This window comes from Ailuropoda melanoleuca, chromosome 11 (assembly GCF_002007445.2).
Source record: "Ailuropoda melanoleuca isolate Jingjing chromosome 11, ASM200744v2, whole genome shotgun sequence".
Lineage (NCBI taxonomy): Eukaryota > Metazoa > Chordata > Mammalia > Carnivora > Ursidae > Ailuropoda > Ailuropoda melanoleuca.
Genome location: NC_048228.1, coordinates 31,375,352 through 31,400,952, shown reverse-complemented (window position 1 = coordinate 31,400,952; position 25,601 = coordinate 31,375,352). Strand labels below are relative to the sequence as shown.

At 36.9% G+C, this 25,601-nt stretch overlaps 1 pseudogene; it reads right to left on the bottom strand.

Moving 5' to 3' along the window:
* LOC100466833 overlaps window positions 1–20,139 on the bottom strand; it is a 66,371-nt pseudogene extending 46,232 nt beyond the window's left edge.
* Window positions 20,140–25,601: the final 5,462 nt, after the last annotated feature.

Sequence of the window (25,601 nt, the reverse complement as noted above, 5' to 3'; positions counted from 1 at the left end):
TTTTGTTCTCTATTATGGTTATTATGGTGGATTTTAAAAATAATTGCTTACCCCATAACCATAAAAAGTTTTTCCTTTCTTGTCATATTTTAATTTAAACTCTATTAATTAACATATAATGTATTATTTGTTTCTGAGGTAGTCAATGATTCATCAGTCTTATATAATACCCACTGCCCTCCTTAATATCCATCACCAAGTTACCCCATCTCCCCAACCCCTTCTCCTCCAACAACCCTGTTTGTTTCCTATGATTAAGAGTCTCTTATGGTTTGTCTCCCTCTCTGATTTCATCTTATTTTATTTTTCCATCTCTTCCCCTATGATCCTTTGTGTCATTTCTTAATTTCCACGTATGAGTGAGATCATATGGTAATTGCTTTTCCCTGATTGACTTATTTCACTTAACATAATACCCTCAAGTTCCATCCACATCCTTGCAAATGGCAAGATTTTCATTTTTTTGATGGCAGAGTACTATTCCATTGTATATCAGTACCACATCTTCTTTATCCATTCATCTGTCGGTGGACATTTGGGCTCTTTCCACAGTTCGGCTATTGTGGACATTGCTGCTATAAACATTATGGTGCAGGGTCCCCTTCAGATCACTACATTTGTATCTTTGGGGTAAATATCTAGTAGTACAATTGCTGGGACATAGGGTAGCTCTATTTTCAACTTTTTGAGGAACCTCCATACTCTTTTCCAAGTGGTTGTACCAGCTTGCATTCCCATCAACAGTGTAAAAGGGTTCCCTTTCTCCACACCCTTGCCAACACTTGTTGTTACCTGTCTTGTTAATATTTGCCATTTTAACTGGTGTAAGGTGATATTTCATTATGGTTTTGATTTGTATTTCCCAGATGCCGAGTGATGTTGGGCATTTTTTCATGTGTCTGTTGGCCATTTGTTTGTCGCCTATGGAGAAATGTCTGTTCATGTCTTCTGCCCATTTCTTCATTAGGTTATTGTTCTTTGGGTGTTGAGTTTGATAAGTTCTTTATAGATCTTGGATACTAGCCCTTTATCTCATAAGTCATTTTCAAATATCTTCTCCCATTCTGTCAGTTGTCTTTTGGTTTTGTTGAATGTTTCCTTTGCTGCGCAAAAGATTTTAATCTTGATGAAGTCCCAATAATTCATTTTTGCTTTTGTTTCTCTTACCTTTAGAGAGATGTCTATCAAAAAGTTCCTGTGACCGAGGTCATAGAGGTTGTTGCTTGTGTTCTCCTCTAGGATTTTGATGGATTCCTGTCTCACATTTAGGTCTTTCATCCATTTTGAGTCTATTTTTGCATATGGTGTAAGGAGATGGTCCAGTTTCATCCTTCTGCATGTGGCTGTCTAATTTTCCCAGCACCATTTGTTGAAGAGACTGTCTTTTTTCCATTAGATGTTCTTTCCTACTTTGTCAAGGATTAGTTGACCATAGAGTTGAGGGTCTGTTTCTGAGTTCTCCATTCTGTTCCATTAATCCATGTGTCTGTTTTTGTGCCAGTACCATACTGTCTTGATGATTCCAGCATTGTAATAGAGCTTGAAGTCCAGAATTGTGATGCCACCAGCTTTGGTTTTCTTTTCCAATGTTCCTTTAGTTATTTGGGGTCTTTTCTTGTTCCATATAAATTTTAGGATGATTTGTCCAGCTCTGTAAAAAAAAGTTGATGGTATTTTGATAAGGATTGCATTGAATGTGTAGATTGATCTAGGTAGCATAGACATTTTAACAATATTTGTTCTTCCAATATGTGAGCATGGAATGTTTTTCCATTTCCTTGTGTCTTCCTCAATTTCTTTCATGAGCGTTCTATAGTTTTCAGAGTACAGATTCTTTGCATCTTTGGTTAGATTTATTCCTAGGTATCTTACAGTTTTTGGCACAATTGCAAATGAAATCAACTCCTTAATTACTCTTTCTTCAATCTCATTGTGTATAGAAATGCAACTTATTTCTGTGCTTTGATTTTATATCCTGCCACTTTGCTGAATTCCTGTATGAGTTCTAGCAATTTTGGGGTGGAGTCTTTGGGTTTTCCACATAGAGTATCATGTCATCTTCAAAGAGTGACAGTTTGACTTCTTTGCTGATTCGGATGCCATGTATGTATGTATGTATGTATGTATGTCTGATTGGTGAGGGTAGGACTTCTAGTACTATGTTGAACAGCAGTGGTGATAGTGTACATCCCTGCTGTGTTTCTGACCTTAGGGGGAAAGCTCTCAGTTTTCCCCCACTGAGAATGATATTTGCTGTGGGCTTTTCATATATGGCTTTTATGATATTGAGGTATGTTCCCTCTATCCCTACACTATAAAGAGTTTTAATTGAGAAAGGATGCTGTACTGTGTCAAATGCTTTTTCTGCATCTGTTGAGGATCAAATGGTTCTTGTCCTTTCTTTTATTAATGTAGTGTATCACACTGATTGATTTGCAGATGTTGAACTACGCTTGCAGCCCAGGAATAAATCCCACTTGGTCCGGTGAATAATCCTTTTAATGTACTGTTGGATCCTACTGGCTAGTATCTTGGTGAGAATTTTTGCATCCATGTTTATCAGGGATATTGGTCTTGTGATACTTTTTGGTGGGGTCTTTGCCTGGTTTTGGGATCAAGGTAATGCTGGCCTCACAGAACAGTTTTAGAATATTTCCTTCCCTTTCTACTTCTTGAAACAGCTTCAGAAGAATAGGTATTAATTCTTCCTTAAATATTTGGTAGAATTCCCCTGGGAAGCTACCCAGCCCTGGACTCTTGCTTATTGGGCGATGTTTTTATTATTGCTTCAATTTTCTTGACGGTTATGGGTCTGTTCAGGTTTTCTGTTTCCTCCTGTTTCAGTTTTGGTAGTTTATAACTTTTCAAAAATGCATCCATTTCTTCCAGATTGCCTAATTTCTTGGCATATAGTTGATCGTAATATGTTCTTAAAATTGTTTGTATTTCTTCAGTGTTGGTTGTGATCTATCCTCTTTCATTCATGATTTTATTTATTTGGGTCCTTTCTCTTTTCTGTTTGATAAGTCTGACCAGGGGTTTATCAATCTTACTAATTCTTTCAAAGAACCAGCTCCTGGTTTCGTTGATCTGTTCTACTGTTCTTTTGATTTCTATTTCATTGATTTCTGCTCTAATCTTTATTATTTCTCTTCTCCTGCTGGGTTTAGGTTTTATTTGCTGTTCTTTCTCCAGCTCCTTTAGGTGTAAGTGTAGGTTGTGTACTTGGGACCTCTCTTGTTTCTTGAGAGAGGCTTGTATTGCTATATACTTCCCTCCAATACCACCTTTGCTGCATCCCAAAGGTTTGAACAGTTGTACTTTCATTTTTATTTGTTTCCATAAATTTTTAAAATTCTTCTTCAATTTCCTGGTTAAACCATTCATTCTTTAGTAAGATGCTCTTTAACCTCCATGTATTTGAGTTCTTTTCACATTTCCTCTTGTGTTTAAGTTCTAGTTTTGAAACGCTGTGGCCTGAAAATATGCAGGGAATGATCCCAATCTTTTGGTACTGGTTGAGACCTGATTTGTGACCCAGTATGTGATCTATTCTAGAGAATGTTCCATGTGCACTGGAGAAGAATGTGTATTCTGTTGCTTTAGGATGGAATGTTCTGAATATATCTGTAAAGTCCATCTGGTGCACTGGTTCATTCAAAGCCCTTGTTTCCTTGTTGATCTTCTGCTTAGATGATCCGTTCATTGTAGTGTGTGGGGTGTTAAAGTCCCCTGCTATTATTATATTATTATCAATTTGTTTCTTTAATTTTGTTATTGATTAGCTTATATAATTGGCTGCTCCCATTAAGGGCATAAATACTTACAATTGTTAGATCTTCTTGTTGGATAGACCCTTTAAGTGTGATATGGTGTCCTTCCTCAGCTCTTATGTCTTTGGTTTAAAATCTAATTTGTCTGATATAAGGATTGCTACCCCAGCTTTCTTTTGATGTCCATTAGAATGACAAATGGTTTTCCACCCCCTCACTTTAAATCTGGAGGTGTCTTTGGGTCTAAAATGAGTGTCTTGCAGACAGTGTATCAATAGGTCTTGCTTTTTATCTAATCTTATACCCTGTATCTTTTGTTTGGGGCATTTATCCCATTTACATTCAGAGTAACTATTGAAATACATGAATTTAGTGCCAATGTATTACCTGTAAATTCACTGTTTTTGTAGATTGTCTCTGTTCCTTTCTGGTCTATGTTACTTTGGGGCTCTCTCTTCGCTTACAGGATCCCCTTTAATATATTTTGCAGGGCTGGTTTAGTGATCACAAATTCTTTTAGTTTCTGTTTTTCCTAGAAGCTTTACATCTCTTCTTCTATTTTGAATGACAGCCTTGATGGATAAAGTATTCCGGGGTGAATATTTTTCTCATTTAGCACCCTGAATATATTGTGCCAGTCCTTTCTGGCCTTCCAGGTCTCTGTGGGTAGGTGTCCTGCCAGTCTAATGTTTCTACCCTTGTAGGTTATACCTCTTGTCCCAAGCTGCTTCCAGGATTTTTTCTTTGTCTCTGAGATTTGCAAGTTTCACTATTATATGTTGAGGTGTTAACTTATTTTTATTGATTTTGAGGGAGGTTCTCTGTGCCTCCTGGACTTGAATGCCTGTTTCCCTCCCCCGATTAGAGCAGTTCTCTGCTATAATTTGCTCCAATATACCTTCTTCCCCCCTCTTTCCTCTTCTTCTGGGATCCCAATTATTCTAATATTGTTTCTCTTTATGGTATTACTTATCTCTCACATTCTCCCCTAGTGATCCAGTAGTTGTTTATCTCTTTTTCTCAGCTTTTTTATTCTCCATCATTTTGTCTTCTATATCACTAATTCTCTCTTCTGCCTCATTTATCCTAGCAGTTAGAGCCTCCATTTTTTATTGCATCTCATTAATAGCCTTTTTTATTTCGACTTGATTAGATATTAGTTCTTTTATTTCTCCAGAAAGGGATTCTTTAGTGTCTGTTATTCATTTTTCAAGCCCACTTAGTATCTTTATAATCATTAATCTGAACTCTAGTTCTGACACCTTACTTCTATCCCTGAATAGGTCCTGGCAGCCAGTACTGCCTCTTGTTCTCTTTTCTGAAGTGAGTTTTTCAGTCTCGTCATTCTGTCCAGAGAAGAATAGATGAATGAGATAACAAAATACTAAAATGGCAACAACAACCCCAGAGAAATATACACTAAACAAATCAGAAGAGACTGAAACCAAAAAAAAAAAAAAAAAAATTAAAATTAAAAGAAATAATAGAGAGAGAGAATATAATCGGACAGATGAGCAGAACAGAGCAATACACAGGATCCTGTGTGTATTTTGGTCTGTTTGTTAGAAAACTAGACCCCAAAATTGTAAAGAAAGAAAAACTTATATATGTACAAGAATAAAATTAAATACAACGAAAGGATAGAATGTGACTGTAAGAATAAAATTAAAAGACAAGAAAAAAAGGAATATAAACAGACAGGTGGACAGAACACAGCAATACACTATATCCTGGGTGCATTTTGGTCTGTTTATTAGAAGAAACTATATCCCAAAATTGTAAAGAAAGAAAAACATATATATATACAAAAATAAAATTAAATACAATGAAAGGATAGAATATAACTATAAAAATGGGGGTGCCTGGGTGGCACAGCGGTTAAGCGTCTGCCTTCGGCTCAGGGCGTGATCCCGGCGTTATGGGATCGAGCCCCACATCAGGCTCCTCCACTATGAGCCTGCTTCTTCCTCTCCCACTCCCCCTGCTTGTGTTCCCTCTCTCTCTGGCCGTCTCTATCTCTGTCAAATAAATAAATAAAATCTTTAAAAAACAAAAAAACAAAACAAAGCAAAAAAAAGAATATAACTATAAAAATGAAAATTAAAGATTTTTTAAAAAAGAGTTGATAAAATAAGAAATTGGTTGAAAAAGGAAAGAGAAAAAATTAAAATTGAAAGACTGAAGAATCATGAGGAAAAAAACATGAATTATATATGCTTTATTTCCCTAGTGCTGGAGTTTTGCAATTCTTGGTGATTGGTAAACTTGGTCTGGGCTGGATGTAATTGCTGATCTGGGGAAAGGGCCTGTTGCATTGATTCTCAAGTGTATTTGCCCTGGGCAGAATTGCACCGCCCTTGCCCAGGGACCAGGCTAAGTAATCTGCTCAGGATTGCTCTATGTGGCTTTTGTTCCCTGTAGGCTTTCCACACAGCTTTAGAAGATAAGAATGAAAATGGCAGCCTCCCAACCCCCAGACCCAGAGCTCAGTGTGCCCTCAGGAAAAAGCAGTCAATCACTCCTGTCTCCCTGGCCTCCCGCTGCACTCTGTGCTCACACAGCCTGTGAGCAAGCATCTCTTTCTCAGGCACACAACCCCACTTCAAGTCTCCAAACCCTGCAGACTCCAATGGTGTGCCTCCACAACACTCCTCCCAGGGGAGGAAGGGAAGTCTCGCTTCCGTTCTGCTGCTTGCTGGGCCCTAGCTCAGAGAGCAGTCGCCCAACTGTGTAGGGGTTCATGGTTTATGGTAACCGCAAGCTGAGAGCCCACTCCTGGGCTCACTGATTACAGCTGGCTTCCTCGCTCTGATGCCTGGGAGCTCTGCTGCAGTCAGGCGCCCCTGGTCTTCCAGTGCCCCCGAGGATCCTGACACCACATTGTCCCAGCTAGGGTTTAGCCACTTGAGCACCTTTTAGGCAGGGATGTTTCTCAGTAGAGCAGTCTCCTAAACATTCTGATTTTGTGCTTCCCTGCTATATCACTTTCCAGTGCAGGCTTACAGAGTCTCTCTCCCTGGTTTATCTTCCTTGCAGAAAGTGGTTACTTTTCTATTTGTAGAATTGCAGCTATTCTTTTCTTAGATCTCTGGTTGAGTTTCAGCTGTTCAGAATGATTTGATAACTATCTAGCTGAATTCCTGAGACCAAACAAAACTAAGATCTCCTACTTCTCTGCCATCTTGGACTCCTCCAAAACAGTTTCTTATTATTTAGTCTAGACGTTTTATCATTTAACTTTCACACTTAGTTCTATGATCCATCTTAAAGTTTTATAATTTTGAAGGATTTTTTTTGTAATTATAAGGCATATGCTTTCATATGATTACAGAAACTATTCTATTGTTTGTTATTTCCATCATTTCTGTTGAGAAGTCTCATTGTTACTTCTTTAAAGAGAGGGGTTTTTTTCCTTCCTGCTGCTTATAAGATATTCTCTTTGTAATCACTTTTAGCAGTTTGACTAATAATGTGCCTACATATGGTTTTCTTTTAATCATCCTGCTTGGAGTTCATAAACTTTTCAGATTCTGTGACTTGATATATCTCATAAGTTTTAGAAAATTAGGTCATCATCTCTTCAAATATTACTTCTCTTCATCTGTCTCCTCTCCTTCCAGAGTTCAAATTACATGTACATTAGAATATGTCATCATGCCCCCAAATTCTTTATGCTCATTTTTGCATTTTCTCTTTTTTTTTTCAATCAATCTGGATAATGTTTTCTAATCCTCTTCCTAGTTTATCAGTCCTTTCTTCAGTTGTGTCTAATCTGCTCTTAAGCTCATTAACTTTTTATTTGAGTTACCATAATTTTCAGTCCTATAATTTTCAAAATATTGGTCAAAATTTCTGTTGAAATTTCTTATATTTTCATCTTTTATCTTGCATATAGTGACAGATATTTTAAATTTCAAGTGCAATAAATACAATATATGGATCTTTATGAGTTTCCTTTTTTTTCCATCTGTTTTTTTGTTTTGTTTTGTTTTCCCCTCTCATGTTCTCATGTTGTGGTCATGTCCTGGAATATCTATAATCTTCCATAAAATACTGGACATTGTGTTTGAAAATTCATAGTGATAACTTGAAGCTCTGGATGATGCTTTCTTTCTGCAGAGAAGATTTCCTTCTTTTTTTCTTTGTAGATAGTTAGAATAGGGATAAATCACCTGAACACACTCTGGGGTGACTTTCAGTTTTTATGATAGCTTTATACCTTTTTATTTGTACTATTTCTAGGATGTATCTATTATGGGTCTCAACTGAAACTCTCAAGTGTTTACCAGGTCCTCCTTCCTTTAATGATCTCTGAACTCAAAATTTTATCTCCCAGCATCATGAAACTGATGAAATCCCTGGGCAGTTTATCAACCCCTTGGCCACCACTCCCTATATGATTTCTAATCCCCTCATTCTTTTTCTTTTTTTTACGTTTTTTTTTAAAGATTTTATTTATTTATTCGACAGAGATAGAGACAGCCAGTGAGAGAGGGAACACAAGCAGGGGGAGTGGGAGAGGAAGAAGCAGGCTCATAGTGGAGGAGCCCAATGTGGGGCTCGATCCCAGAACTCTGGGATCACACCCTGAGCTGAAGGCAGACGCTCAACTGCTGTGCCACCCAGGCGCCCCTAATCCCCTCATTCTATACCAATCACAATTAGCACATGCCTAGAGGGGATAAACAGCACAGACTGTTGGGATCATCTCAATTTATAAACCTTTTCTCCAAAATCTTGGCTCAGAGTTTCTATTTCCTAGTTGCTTCAAAACCATTTTTTAAATTTTATTCAGTTCTGTTTAAGCTGTTGTTGGCAGGAGAGTAATCTAGACAGAAGTAAAAATCCTCTAGATCTTTCTCTGTGAAGTATGTCTGTGAAGAAGAAAAAAAACAGAGAAGAAAGACTAGTAGGAAGATAATAACAATCTGAAGCACTGAACTTTCTATTTGAGATAAAGACAAAGAGACAAACAAAAGCCATATTGAAAAGGTTAAATTACTAGACTTTAGTGATCAGATATGTAAAAAAGATGAAGAGACAAGAAAGGAATCAAGGATGCTTAGATGATGGATAGTAGTGCCACTAACTGAGCAGGCCACACAAAATAAAACTGGATTAAGGGGGTCACAATGGAAAGGGATGTGGTCAAGAGGAAGAGATAATAAATTTTGCTTTGATTATGTTTAACATGTTTTTGGATCTATTAAACAGATTATCACTAAGCCACTGGATATGGGAAAAGAGGTTTGGGCTATTGATATAAATGTGTAAGTTATCTGAATATAAGTGGTGGTTAAAATTATGAGGTCAGATGCAATTATGCATCTATATGTTCTATATGCAGAATAAGTGAACAAGGCTTAAGACATACCCCTGGAGATACACCCCAGAACCAAAGAATACTCATTCTATTCAAATGCCCATGGAACATTCTCAAGAATAGATCATGCTCTGGGACACAAAACAGGTCTCAGCCAATACCAAAAGATTGAAATTATCCCCTGCATATTCTCAGACCACAACGCTCTGAAATTGGAACTCAACCACAAGGAAAAACCTGGAAGAAACTCAAACACTTGGAGGCTAAGAACCATCCTGCTCAAGAATGACTCGATAAACCAGGAAATCAAAAAACAAATTAAACAATTTATGGAGACCAACGAGAATGAATACACAACGGTCCAAAACCTATGGGATACTGCAAAGGCAGTCCTAAGGGGGAAATACATAGCCATCCAAGCCTCACTCAAAAGAATAGAAAAATCTAAAATGCAGTTTCTATATTCTCACCTCAAGAAACTGGAACAGCAACAGAGGGACAGGCCTAACCCACTGACAAGGAAGGAGTTGACCAAGATTAGAGCAGAAATCAATGAATTAGAGACCAGAACCACAGTAGAGCAGATCAACAGGACTAGAAGCTGGTTCTTTGAGAGAATCCATAAAATTGATAGACCACTGGCAAAACTTGTCCAAAAACAAAGAGAAAGGACTGAGATTATTAAAATTATGACTGAAAAGGGAGAGGTCACGACCAGCACCATTGAAATTGCAAGGATTATTAGAAACTTTTATCAACAGCTATATGCCAAAAAACTAAACAATCTGGAAGAGATGGAGGCCTTCCTGGAAACCTATAAACTACCAAGACTGAAACAGGAAGAAATAGATTTCTTAAATAGGCCAATTAACTATGAAGAAATTGAGTCAGTGATAAACAACCTTCCAAATAATAAAACTCCAGGCCCAGACGGTTTTCCTGGGGAATTCTACCAAACATTCAAAGAAGAAATAATACCTATTCTCCTAAAGCTATTTCAAAAAATAGAAACAGAAGGAAAGCTACCAAACTCATTCTATGAGGCTAATATTACCTTGATCCCCAAACCAGGCAAAGACCCCCTCAAAAAGGAGAATTACAGACCGATTTCTCTAATGAATATGGATGCCAAAATCCTCAACAAGATCCTTGCTAATAGAATCCAACAGTACATTAAAAGGATTATCCATCATGACCAAGTGGGATTCATACCTGGGATGCAAGCATGGTTCAACACTCGCAAATCAATCAATGTGATACATCATATCAACAAGAAAAGACTCAAGAACCATATGATCCTCTCAATTGATGCAGAAAAAGCATTTGACAAAATACAGCATCCTTTCCTGATTAAAACCCTTCAGAGTGTAGGAATAGAGGGTACATTTCTCAATCTCATAAAAGCCATCTATGAAAAGCCTACTGCAAGCATTATTCTCAATGGGGAAAAGCTGGAAGCCTTTCCCTTAAGATCAGGAACACGACAAGGATGCCCACTCTCGCCACTATTATTCAACATAGTACTAGAAGTCCTTGCAACAGCAATCAGAAGACAAAAAGGGATCAAAGGTATCCAAATCGGCAAAGAAGAAGTCAAACTGTCTCTCTTTGCAGATGACATGATACTCTATATGGAAAACCCAAAGGAATCCACTCCCAAACTATTAGAAGTTATAGAACAATTCAGTAAGGTGGCAGGATACAAAATCAATGCCCAGAAATCAGTTGCATTTCTATACACGAATAACGAGACTGAAGAAAGAGAAATTAGGGAATCCATCCCATTTACAATAACACCAAAAACCATGCGTTACCTTGGAATTAACTTAACCAGAGACGTAAAGGACCTATATCCTAGAAACTATAGATCACTTTTGAAAGATATTGAGGAAGACATAAAAAGATGGAAAAATATTCCATGCTCATGGATTGGAAGAATTAACATAGTTAAAATGTCCATACTACCCAGAGCAATCTACACTTTCAATGCTATCCCGATCAAAATACCGAGGACATTTTTCAAAGAACTGGAACAAATAGTCCTTAAATTTGTATGGAACCAGAAAAGGCCCCGAATCTCCAAGGAACTGTTGAAAAGGAAAAACAAAGCTGGGGGCATCACAATGCCGGATTTCGAGCTGTACTACAAAGCTGTGATCACAAAGACAGCATGGTACTGGCACAAAAACAGACACATCGACCAATGGAACAGAATAGAGAACCCAGAAATGGACCCTCGGCTCTTTGGGCAACTAATCTTTGATAAAGCAGGAAAAAACATCCGGTGGAAAAAAGACAGTCTCTTCAATAAATGGTGCTGGGAAAATTGGACAGCTACATGCAAAAGAATGAAACTTGACCACTCTCTCACACCATACACAAAAATAAACTCCAAATGGATGAAAGACCTCAATGTGAGACAGGAATCCATCAAAATTCTAGAGGAGAACATAGGCAACAACTTCTATGACATCGGCCAGAGCAACCTTTTTCACGACACATCGCCAAAGGCAAGAGAAATAAAAGATAAAATGAACTTATGGGACTTTATCAGGATAAAGAGCTTCTGCACAGCCAAGGAAACAGTCAAAAAAACTAAGAGACAGCCCACGGAATGGGAGAATATATTTGCAAAGGACACCACAGATAAAGGACTGGTATCCAAGATCTACAAAGAACTTCTCAAACTCAATACACGAGAAACAAATAAACAAATCATAAAATGGGCAGAAGATATGAACAGACACTTTTCCAATGAAGACATACAAATGGCTAACAGACACATGAAAAAATGTTCAAAATCATTAGCCATCAGGGAAATTCAAATCAAAACCACACTGAGATACCACCTTACGCCAGTTAGAATGGCAAAGATAGACAAGGCAAGAAACAACAATTGTTGGAGAGGATGTGGAGAAAGGGGATCCCTCCTACATTGTTGGTGGGAATGCAAGTTGGTACAGCCACTCTGGAAAACAGTGTGGAGGTCCCTTAAAAAGTTAAAAATTGAACTACCCTATGACCCAGCCATTGCACTACTGGGTGTTTACCCCAAAGATACAGACGTAGTAAAGAGAAGGGCCATATGCACCCCAATGTTCATAGCTGCATTGTCCACAATAGCCAAATCATGGAAGGAGCCGAGATGCCCTTCAACAGATGACTGGATTAAGAAGCTGTGGTCCATATATACAATGGAATATTACTCAGCTATCAGAAAGAACGAATTCTCAACATTTGCTGCAACATGGACGGCACTGGAGGAGATAATGCTAAGTGAAATAAGTCAAGCAGAGAAAGACAATTATCATATGATTTCTCTCATCTATGGAACATAAGAACTAGGAGGATCGGTAGGGGAAGAAAGGGATAAAGAAAAGGGGGGTAATCAGAAGGGGGAATGAAACATGAGAGACTATGGACTATGAGAAACAAACTGAAGACTTCAGAGGGGAGGGGGTGGGGGAATGGGATAGACTGGTGATGGGTAGTAAGGAGGGCACATATTGCATGGTGCACTGGGTGTTATACGCAACTAATGAAGCATCAAACTTTACATCGGAATCTGGGGATGTACTGTATGGTGATTAACATAATATAATAAAATAAAATTAAAAAAAAAAAAGACATACCCCTGGAGGGGTGCTTCAGTCAGTATGTGTCTGCCTTTGGCTCACGTCATGACCTCAGGGTCCTGGGATCAAGCCCTGTGTCGGGCTCCCTGCTCAATGGGGAATATGCTTGTCCCTCTCCCTCTGCCCGACCGCCTGCCCCAGCTTGTGCTCTCACACACCCTCTCTCTCTCTCAAATAAATAAATAAAATCTTTAAAAAAAATAAATAACCCTGGAAAACTTAGATATTTAAGATAAAGAAGGTAAATAAATAACCATTTAGAATCATTATCAGTTTATTATGTACAAAAACAGTTCAGTGGTCCAAGCAAAGAAGCATCAATCCTTTTTTTTTCAATTATTCCATGAAAAATCTTATCTTCCCAATGTTATCTCTTCTATAATCTTTCCTTGTGTAGTTCTAAATTAATAGGACTAACATTTTAGGAGGTCCATAGGAAAACTGTTATCATGTATTTCCATAAAGATTTATGAGTCTGGAACAAGGTACAAACATCAGAAGGATATAAATGAAAAAAGATAGCATGTGTAAATTCAAGCTGGAGTTGATCTGGTATTACTGGTTTAGAGAAGAGGCTTGGATGACCTTAGGTTGTTAAAATCTGACGGCCAAATCTGTATACTTCTGCGAATCTGCGAATTAATTCTCCTAAACCAAGAACAAAATTTGTATCTGGCCAAGATGACAGCTTCACTCTTGAAATCATCAAATTTTAATGATTGAGATGCTAAATGCTTGCTATTTATCCAAAGATAGTAAGCAAATTTATATTCAGCATTAACTGAAGCATTGACTTTACATTCTTTAGCCTACAGAGGTTTTTTTAAACTTTTTTTTTTTTTTTTGCCTCCAATACTGTCTCCACCTGAATGTGCTTAGTGTGCCCTAATGTATTCAGAAAACATTCTTCTTTCTTCATGAAATCCACTTTACCTGGGTGCATGGAAGAGAAGGCACTTGTTTATACTCTTATTTTCCTTATGTTTTACAAATTAGAAATTTTAAAAATGAAGTAACTACATTGTATTCTTAAACTCTTTCAGTTTTAGATAGCAGAAACACAATACAAATTACATGGTACTCAAAACAAATGTGTAGGCCAAGTAACTGCAATGCAAAAGGGTGGTACTGGCTTAGACACAAACAAATCAAGGGTTTCAAACTGCATCATCACAACTTTCTTCACTATCATCTTCATTGATCTCTGTGTGTCTCTTCCTCTATTTCTCTCATCTCACTGGGAAAATGCTTGTATTGATTTTCTTGTTGCTGCTTTAACAAATTTCCACAACCTTAATGGCTTAAAACAACACAAATTTAATTCTCTTAAAGTTCTGAAAGTCAGAAGTCCAAAATAAGTCTTGCAGGGCTAAAATCAAGGTGTGGGCAGAAATCATTCTTTCCAGAAGTTCCAGGAAAGAATCTGTTCCTTGCTGTGATGGTTAATTTTATGTGACAACTTGTTTGGGCCACATGGTATCCAGATGTTAGGTTTAAATATTATTCTGGGTATGTCTATGAGGGTGTTCTGGCGTGAGACTAACATTTGAATCTGTAGGCTGAGTAAAGTGGATTATGGGTGGGCCTCACCCAATCCATTGAAGATCTGGATAGAACAAAAAAGGCAAAATAAGGAAGAATTTGCTCTGTCTGCTTGTCTTGGAGATGAGACATCAGTCATCTGCCTTCAGACTCAAATTCAAACTAGAACTTCACCATCTGCTCTCCTAGGTCTCTCTAGCTTGCTAATTAAAGATCTTGGGGCTTCTCAGCCTCCATAACCACACGAGCCAATTCCTTATAATAAATCTCTTTATATGTGTTTTCCCTCTTTCTCTGGAGAACCCATAAATGCACTTGCCTCCTCCAGCTTTTAGAAGCTGCCAACATTCATTGTTTGCAGCCACATCACTCTACTCTCTGCTTCCATGGTCATTTTGCTTTTGACTCACTCTATTCTCCTGCCTCCTTCTTATAAGGATTCTTGTGATTACATCAGGCCCACCCAAAATGAAATATCCAGATAATCCAAGATAATCTGCTCATCTCAAAATATTAACTTAATCATATCTTCAAAATCTCTTTTACTATGTAACATATTCACAGGTTCTAGAGGTTTAAATGTCAACATCTTCAGAGGGCCATTATTCAGCCAACCACAGAGGGTATCTTGTTCACCAATTCTAGCAGAAAAGTACTAGGAAGAACTTTTATTGGCCCAGCTTAGGCAACATGTCCATCCCTAAGTCAATCATCATGGCCAAAGGGATGTCAAGGATTGGTCAACTTAATCTGCATGCCCACTCCTCCTGAAGGATTGAATGAAAATGCTGTAACAATGGTCCCATTAGGTTTATAGGAATTTGGAGAGGGATGGCTCCCCAAAAGAAGTGTTGCTATTACCAGAAAACAAGAGGAGGGTTGGTGGGTAGGCAAAAATGAGTAAACAAAACACAAAAGATGTCCACTACATATTTCACTCTTTGGTAACAACAGGAGAACTGTTCTTGTTTAAAAATTCTAGTGTGAGACAGTTTACTTGTCTATATGTTTTGGGTTTAAACAAACAAACAAAGCAGTGAATAAAGACATGGGATTTAGTTAGACAAACCTGAATTTATAGTTTGACTCTACCCTTTCTGGCCATATAACATTTGACATGCTTTTGAAATTTCTTGATTTTCAGTTCCTCACAGGTAAAATAAAGCTACTTACGATATTGGACATGGATATCTCTCATGCTTCCAACCCACCATATTTGAAAATATCTTTGTTATGGTGGAATATTCCCAGTCTTAAGAGTCCTTCTTCCAAAAAGTAGAACGCAGAAAAATGAAACTCCCTGCCTCTCTTGCAGCTAGGCCTGGGACTATGACAGTGGCACAGCTGCCCCAGTCAGACTCACACACACTAGAATTTGACCAGTAAGTGAGCAACAAGAAGAAGGAGTCTCCAGTCTGAATCCATTTTTGCTGCTACTTTCTATGGCAGCAGCAACAGTGTATGCAGTTTCTCAGTGACTTACTTGATGGTCAAGTTCCTGGCACAGAAGCAGCATGGTTGTTGCAGGAGGTGTTGGGAATTGGCAGCACCTACCCTAACACCCTGCAGAACATCAAGAAAAGCAATGGTTTCCTCTTTGGGTCAACTGTACCATATGGTTTTTGGAATTGTTTCTAGGAGTTTATGTTCAAGTCCAGTTCTCTAGGCCTTCCAACAACTCTGTAAACCAACAAATATCCTTTAAATAAACACCCTCCTCTGCTTAATTAGCTAAAAGGAATTAGCTTTGGTTGCTTGAAATTAAGAGTGATGACTGAAATATCTACTTCAGAGTTTGGTGTTATAATTAAACAAAACAATATATTGTCACATAATTTGGCTTTCTTAATTTGCCTGCCACTTAGGATTATCTCTCAGATATACTATCTGCACCCAAGCTCTTGTTTCAGAGTCAGATTCTGAGGGAACCCAAGGAAGACAGACAATCACAAGAAAACAATACACATTGCCTTTGAATATTTCAGATAAAAAGAGGCGTTTGAAACTAAAATTCCAAAGTGAGCTCCTCAGCCATTGTTTTCTTCAAGTCCAAGTGCTAAAATGTGGAATTTTATTTTTTAATTTTGGGATGATTCCCATTGCTTTCCATGCCATTAATGTGTCTGGCATAGATTATTTTCCACAGAAATATTGGCAAAAATCCCAAAAAGGGAATAGTCTTTTTAATATATCAATGTCATCTTTGTGTTTATCTCAGAAGTAAAAGGCTTAATATGTGTTTGCACTGAAAATAGTGCTGAAATTTGAGAATGTACTTTAAAAAAGGTTAATATTCAGTAATATTCTACTGGTTGGAATGTATTTTACAAGAAATCTAATTACTTTTACAGAGTAGTTGAAAACCTTAGACCTAGAATATGTGAATGATTTTCATTTGAACAAATTAAGAGAATTGATTCATCTTTGTTGCAAGCGATCCATTTACATTTAGTCAGGGAACATTCACAATCTTTGGGCTCAATGTTTCTGGAAACCTAAAAAGAAAACTAGAGCACATTTTCCCTGCAGGCTCTAACTTGAAAATTCAATTAAGATTTATTGATAAAAGGCTGCACCAGCTAAAATATATTATCCTAATTTAGGAATCAATAAGCATTTCTGTGATTTTTATACACTATAAATTATATACTTTAATTTATACCTATCTGATGTCCAAATGTGTTGGCAAATGAGATGCCTAAAGCAATGTGTGGAGATAGAATTCTTATAATGCTGAAAAGATGTGGCATTTGTATTCTAATCATAACAGAGCTTATGTGGACTGTTTTAACAACTTGCATACTAGGCTCATTACATTTATATAGTGTCCCTTCTGTCTCTAGTCTTTTACACCTGGCTGATCCACCCACACACCATAAAGACAAACTGAAAGCACCTAAAGTTTTAGGCAATTGCCTCCACGCTTTCACATTTCTCTCTCCCAAAACGTACACCTCCTTCTGGCCTGCTTTGGCTTTTGATAGCCTGCATGTGTAACAGGGTTGCAGGTGGGGCTGAATTTAGAACATTGATTGACAAACTGGCAGCATTTCTTACTTTAGGTACCTGTAGTCAGTCCCCTTGAAGATTTCTGTTTTGCTCTTAGTTACATAAGATGGTCAGGCACCTATTTTCTTGGGGGCAAGTCTCATAACCTGATGTTTTTCCTCAAGACTTCTTGGTATACACAGCTTGCTTTTAGTGTAAGCTATAGGGAAATTTGCATACTAATGAAGAAGCCATTCAGGGAAAAAATGAATCAAGATCTGAACAACTTCCTTTTTGAGGTTTAACATTGTTAGAAATTTTCTGACAGATTGAGGTGGTTCAGTCCAAGATTTTTCATTGGAAAATAGCACCAAAGACTTTGACATAGAACTCTCCCTCTGTGATTTGTGCTTATGACCCAGCCAACTTAAGACCTAGATATCTAAAATAAGCACATATGGGATGCGTGAAAATATTCTAGTAGCTTCTGGTAATAGCCTAGCAATTGTTATCAGTTTTGGGGATCAATGGCTGAATGGTTGCAAGTATAAATTCAAAAATTAACTAGGCTATAATTGTACAAGACCAAGAGATCTGGCTAAGGAAGGGTATCATTGTAGCAGTGGACAGGTGTTCCTGAGAGTATGCAGAACAAGTGCTCAGTAAAGATAACCAAATACAAAAGCAAAACACCTGTTATTAAAGGACATGATAGACTTTTTGGTTCTCTCTTCTCACTTCTTTCTCAAAGCTGAACTGACCATTGTGGATGGTTTATTGTGGGAAGACTACAAGGAGGCAGACATTGGTGTTTCTGCAAATATGAGAATGAGATATGTCAATCTGATAAATTTAGTTTTGGTTTCCAGCTTTATTTACTTTTAGAGTTTTGAAGCTTCCCTCTATTTCTGTGTGTTTGGGTATAAGCTACAAATATTGTGAAACTTAGATCACAGTTCTATTTCTTCTATGGGAGCATAATAACTAAGCAAGAAAACATAGTTGATAAATATACTTTTTAAATATCAATGTGACTTAAAATGTTAAGAAAACTTTAAAAAACAAGAAAACAATATATAGACTTATAATAGCCTGTTCTACAAATCTCGAAGTGTTTAAGTGAACAGTAGGGAGCTGAGAAAGATGCTGAGATACAGGATTGATTGAATAATAAGAGAAGGCCATTTTGTTTTAGAATGGATTAAGTGGCAAAGAGGAGACTAGACAAAAACAAGAGCAAATATAGCCAAGAAATTGAAGTTGTTTGTCTTAACTCTATACTTTTAAAACCAATTCACACTTCCATTCCTTAGATACCTAGCACCCAATAAACAAACCTCTGAATAAAAATATGTTAGAAAACAAAATGAGGGGCACCTGGGTGGCTCAGCTGTTAAGCATCTGCCTTCGGCTCAGGGTGTGATCCTGGCGTTATGGGATCAAGCCCCATGTCAGGCTCCTCTGCTAGGAGCCTGCTTCTTCCTCTCCCACTCCCCCTGCTTGTGTTCCCTCTCTCGCTGGCTGTCTCTCTGTCAAATGAATAAATAAAATCTTTAAAAAAAAAAAAGAAAGAAAACAAAATGAAAGAAATAAAATCAGATTTTAAAAATTAAATACTTGGTAATAAGCTTAAACAGAAAAATATAAGATCTACTTGGGAAAAAATTGGGGAAATAGACATACACTTTTATAGAAAGACTCAATAATATAAATATGAAAATTCTTCCAAAGTTTACTGGGTTAAATCAATGTCATCCCAAACAAAATTCCAAAAAGGTTTCTTTTTCCTTTTTGGACTTGCAAAAATAATACCATAGTTCACCTGTAAAAATAAATGTATGCATGTAGAGCCAGAATATTCCTGAAAAAGGAGATTAATATGAAGGAAATATACCTACCAGAGGTCAATATAGATAAATCTTCAATATTAAAGAATGTTATTACTAGCCAAAGAACAGACAAATCTGTGAAACAAGAGAGAATTCAGAAGTAAACCCCCAAATATATAGGAATTTATTGCATAATAAATATATCTTTTTAAATCACTGAGGGAGAAATGGATTATTCAATAAATGACGTTGGAACAACTGGGCTAGCAATTTAATAAAGATCGCACAACAAATTCCAGATATATAAATATTTAATTGTGAAAATGAAAACATAGAAGAACTAAAAGAAAAGAGACTTTTTTTTCCAATCTTAGAGTAAGAGACTTTTTATAGGAAGATTGAAAAGCCAGACATCATTAAGAAATAGATTCACACATCTAAACAAAAACTAAGAGCTCCTGCAAGACAAAAATAAATACAACAAATAAAGATAAAACATGAGCAAACAACTGGACAAAAAACTATTTGCAACAAATGACAATAAAGTTGTAATTTCTTTAACATACAACAGTTGCTAATTGATAAGAAAAAAGCAACCAATAGACAAAAATTGACATGGGATATAGACTTGCAAATAAATTTAAAATATTTTCTTTAACAAATAAATGATGCAGGCACAAAACAAAGTCTCCTTCCTAAGTCTTAATTCTGGTAGGCAGGGCTAACAATCAAATGGTAAACCTTTGTGTAGCCATACTAGTTGCTATTATGACTTTTGCCCAATCTGATTGGTCAGTGCCTATACCCCTTCCAGTTGTTAAATATTTTAAATATCATCCCTGCTAGTAGAGGATTAACAGACAATAAACCAATAAACCAACATACCAGAGTTTCCTAACCTCTGCACTATTGATATTTTGAACCAAAGTGTTCTTTATGTTGGGGGTCATTCTGTACATTGTAGGATGGTTTAACATCTCTGGCGTCTACCTGCCAGATGCCAGTAGTAGCAGCTCCTCCTCAGGCCAATCAAAACTGTTTCTAGACATTGTCAAATACCCCTCCCCCTGTTGACAGCCACAAATACATATAATATGCCACATAGAGTGTTATAAAATGTTATAAAGGAAAATAAAGATGGGTGGGCAGAGACAGAATGGAGGGAGGCATGTGCTGCTTTCAGTAGGGTGGTGAAGTAAACCTGAAAAGATGACATTTGAGCAGCAGCTTAAAGTGAGTGAGCCATCCTGCTAGAGAGGAAAGAGAATTCCAAACAGGGGGAACAGCAAAAGCAAAAACTCTGAAACAGGGGCAGCATGTCTGGCATGGGTGAGGAATAGTGAGAGAGCCGTCGTAGTTGGAGCAGAGTGAGAGAGAGGGATTGATAGATGAGGTCAGAGAGGAAGTCAAGAGCCAGATCTTTTAGGGTAGTGCAGAGCCTGGAAAGAGCTTCAAATTTTACTTTGGATAAAATAGAAAACCACAGGAGAGTTTTGAGAGAAGACTGATATGATCCCTCTTACGTTAACAGAAAAAAAGGAGCAAAAATAGCTAAGAATCTTATGAAAAAATAATCAACTTCAGTTGTAATTAATTCAAAGGACTTTAAAAAATTAATGTACCATTTTTTTTTCACCTAGGATATTAGCGAAGATTAAAAAGTTGAAACATCCAGTGATGCTGAATCTTTACAGAAATAGGCAAAGTCCTCTGCTTTTAATAAATGTAAACTGGTACAACTTCTTTGGAGGACAATTTGTCAATACCTATTAAATTTAAAAATTGATGCAGTAACTGCATTTAAAAGGAACTTAACATATAGATGTACTTCACAAATGTGCAAAAATATATTATAAAATTTCGTGCAGCATTGTTTGAAATACTAAGAATTCAGCATTTTGCTCAGTGTTCACTAACATTGGGCTGGTTATATAAATTACAGCAAATCCATATAATAGAAGCTGTGCAGCAATCAAAAAGTTTAAGGTAAATCTACACAGGCTGATATGGAAAGATCTTCAAAATATATTGTTAGTTAAAAAAAATAAAGCTAAATACAAAAGCAGCTTAGAGTATAATTCCATTGTTATTTAAAAGAATTAAAAAGGCATATGTGTTTTGCTTTAGGGATGTTCATTTTCTTTATATCTGGTTCCAATTAACTGATTTGTTCCCTGTACTTTTCATTAAACATAATACAACATGATCACTAACGAATGAATGGTTCCTTTTGCTTGTATGCTTGATTTTTAGAACTTTGTTTATTTTGTAGATTTATATTGGGGGACTCTGCTTTTTTAAGATATTACATTCCTTACTTTTATATTTTAATATAATTTCACAATAAACATAATAATACTTCTAAAAGTAGAAATCTGATGAACTAGTATATGGATAGAAAATATTTTTGGAGAGATATATAGGGAAATGTTAACAATGATTATCTCTGGAAAGTAGAACCAGAAGTGGGTGGAGTAGGAAATTTTATATTTCATTTTATACCTCCAAGTACACATTTCAGTTTTTATCATGTTCATATTTTCTATATCAATAATAATTTAAATTTAAACAAAATAATAACATCTTCTAGAATACTGGTGCCATTCCATGAGCAGTCTCTATACCAGTGCCTTTGAACTCCTGTCTTCTGGGCCTGTCTCCCATTCCTGGTCTAGAATCATCTCTCGGATATAATAACAAATTTGGTTTTCCTGGGTTTTATGCTCAATTCTTTGCCTCCATTTGCATTTGGTCTGGCTTCCATTCCTCCTAGCACTGCACCTCATGTGATTTAACCTGTGATCCATCTGCTTGCTTATCTGGCACCAACTAGTCTTCCATGAAAGTGGGTCAGACCAAAGTTTCATAAACTTCCAAGTCCAAGCAATGTTATCACTTAGGAAAAGAGATTGTAAAAAATAGTGATACTTAATAGAAATGGACTTCATTAAGATGCTTAATAACTATATTGTACCCAAGGTAAAGATAAAAACTGGTTGCTGTTTTCATGCTTTTATTATAAAATCATAGGTTATAATGAATTTCATATGGTTTAGGGCTATGTGAGGAGATGCATACCTTGCTCAGATACACCATACACAAACAGACCCATTACAAAATAGTAGAGGAAATTGGGTAATTGTTTTCTTACTGGCCTTCAAGGGGCCCATTTTTGGTGCCACACACACCAGAGAATATATAGGAATATTGTTTCAGATTGCCTTGGGGCCATCTGCAGTTCTCAAGGGAGAACCTCTTATCTCTCTGTTACCCACCGTCCCTCCATGGCTGGTTTCCTCTCACCATTCTTTTTTTTTTTTTTAAGATTTTTGTTTTATTTATTTATGTGACAGAGAGACAGCCAGGGAGAGAGGGGACACAGCAGGGGAGTGGGAGAGGAAGAAGCAGGCTTCCAGCGGATGAGCCCGATGTGGGACTCGATCCCAGAATGCCGGGATCACACCCGGAGCGAAGGCAGACGCGTAACGACTGCGCCACCCAGGCGCCCCTCCTCTCACCATTCTTAAACAGCACTTTCTGACCATTACTCCCACCTGTTGTGGGTAGGTTGAGTTCTTTTCATCTCTGCTACTATGACAGGTTACCCTGAGTTGTTCACATGTAGCCAATAATCAATGATGGCATTCTTGACATTTTCACAAGGAATAAAACAATGTCCATAGGTGTACATGTCAATTTTTTGATGTCCAAACCTGTTTTGCGCTTTTTCTAACCTTTTTTTTTTTTTTTTTGCCTTGTATCTAACATCTATTTCTGGGCAGAGTTTTCTAGATAAAAACTTCCTGATTTGTTGACATCTTCTGGCTAAATAACTGTCAGATTCCCGTTTGGCCTTTATACTTTCTTCAGCTCCAAGTGGATAAACACTAAAGGGGAAAAAACGCAGATATTAAGAGCCAGTGTAAATAGCATATGCTTCTTTTTCTGCTCTGCCAATGCCAGTAGTGGTATTGCAGTCCTGATTAATAAATGTGGCTTACTGAAGCCAAAAACAGTTATTATTTTTCCAGTAATTATATTAAGAGAGTATTAAAATGATTATTCAGGTACCCTACTCTTTAAGGACAACTAAGATTCTTTAAAACTGTCTGAAAAGTTAATTTGATGAGATCCTATTTCTATTTTAATTACAGTATGAGGATATTACCATGGAAAATAAACTCTCCAACTGCCTGAGTGAAAAGCTTCCGGGAAAGAAAAGATTGCTATGGTGATCATCATTGTGGTTTGCGGGCCACCGTCTGATCATAGCGCTCTGGATTGTCACTGCACCTAGCGATCAGCTCTTTTTGCCTACAGGTTTTGGACATCTGGACAGATCTTAGCATTGCCTGCCCTCCTTCGTGATCTACCCTTTCATTATTTCCTTCCATTACAGAATTTTAGGAATTTCTATTTTGCCAGAGTATGTCCACATTCTGCATAAAATTCTCCCATCTCCTGTGCTTTTAAAATGTGCTTATGGACCTACACAGATGGGTAATTAACACATGGTATATTTCTTGGGAAAATTTTTGAACTTCAAATAATATGTTAGTTCCCTATTTTATCAATTTTGTATGTTTGAAGTTTTACATATTGAATAATAAATGATATCTGCTATGAATAATATTTCATATATAATAAACCTCACTACTAATGTAGAAAGTATGAGATTTAATCAACAGAACTTTATATTCAATCAGCCTCAAAAGGACTGCTACCGCTCTTTGTGTGAATATCTATTCTACCTGAGATGCAAAAGGAAAAAACTGAAATTTTACCTGCCATCATAATAATTATTGGGAACCATAATAATGTTGTATACGTCTTTCAAAAATAGGATTATATGAGAAATTAAAATGTTTTTAATGTTTTAAAAATAGGTTCTTAAATTTAAGATACATGCATTTGCAATACGGATGGAAGGTTTCTTGAAATCTAATTTTATTTTATTTTATTTTTTTTTTTAAAGATTTTATTTATTTATTCATTTGACAGAGAGAGACAGCCAGTGAGAGAGGGAACACAAGCAGGGGGAGTGGGAGAGGAAGAAGCAGGCTCATAGCGAGAGAGCCTGATGTGGGGCTCGATCCCATAACACCGGGATCACGCCCTGAGCCAAAGGCAGACGCTTAACCACTGTGCCACCCAGGCGCCCCTGAAATCTAATTTTAATTACCTACTTTGTAACCTGTATATTTTGTGATCGTATATAATAACTGATGATGACTAATAAACAGGTAACTCATCAATTTTTACTTATTTAATAGTTATACTGTATTATCAGCTCTGACAAAGAATAATTACTTACAATTATTATATTACATTTAGTTTTTTCTTTTTAAGTACCTTTATAAAACAGGGTCTCCAAAGCTCAAAACAAAAGCAAAAACATAATTTTGACCCAAATCTTTTTCCGCTATATGCCTCGTGTCTATTCTCCTAGAACTTCCTTTGAAGTGGTGACAGGCCAAAATATGGAAGAGGGAACAAATAAAGAGAAATCAAAATTTCACTGCAGCTATTTAATCCTATCGTAAAGTCAGTTCACCAACTTGAAAAGAAGAGAGATAGGAAGTGGTGAGAAAAGAGATCAGATAAAGTAAGTAAACAGAGGTTTGCATGAAAGACTGGGAAACTTGGATTTCATTCCACAAGTAAAAGGAAGTCTGAAATTTCCTGATCAGGGTATTGACATAATAAAAATTGTCTTTGCAAAACCTTAATCTGCAACAAATTAACAGGAGTCAAAAGAGATGGGGAAAGCATGATATAGGAATCTGTTCTAGTCAGAGGTCCTGACCACCTGGAGTAAAGTAGTTCTTCTCCAGAGGCAGAGAGTATTTAAGAAATATTGTGAAAAAGAAACAGGTAGAACTTTGGGACTAATTGGTATAGGGAACAAATGAGAGGGAAAGATAAAAGCGACTCTCAGGCTTATTAATGCAGTAAAGTTAAATAATTTTTATGTAAGGACATCTGAAGGAAGTCATAGCCACTTACAGGATACTAGTTATAATTTTAAAATCCAATGACAGGGGTGCCCGGCAGGCTCAGTTGGGCATGAAAGTCTTGATCTCAGGATTGTGAGTTTGACCTCCATGTTGGGTATAAATATTACTTAAAAATAAAATCTTTAAAATAAATAAATAGCTAAATAAATCCAGTGACAGAGAGAAGCATAATAATAAACAAGTGACATTAACTCACATAATATTTTTAGATGAAATTGTATTTTATGAATCACAATAGCCATATGTGTGTTCACACTGCTCACTGTTGGATTCTTCTGCACACTGCTGTTGAGATGAATGCTTCCCTGGGGGTCAGGGGGTTATGCAGTGCACAAGCTACCCTACCAGAGGCTGTGACTATACCATCTACAGTCTTTGGAAGCAGTTGAGCAAAACTTGAGGAAACGTATTTATTCAGTTCTCAAATACTATCTAGTTCAGAATGGCTTCAGGGAGGCTTTGCAAGAGCTCCTTGATTCCCACAGCAGCAGTCA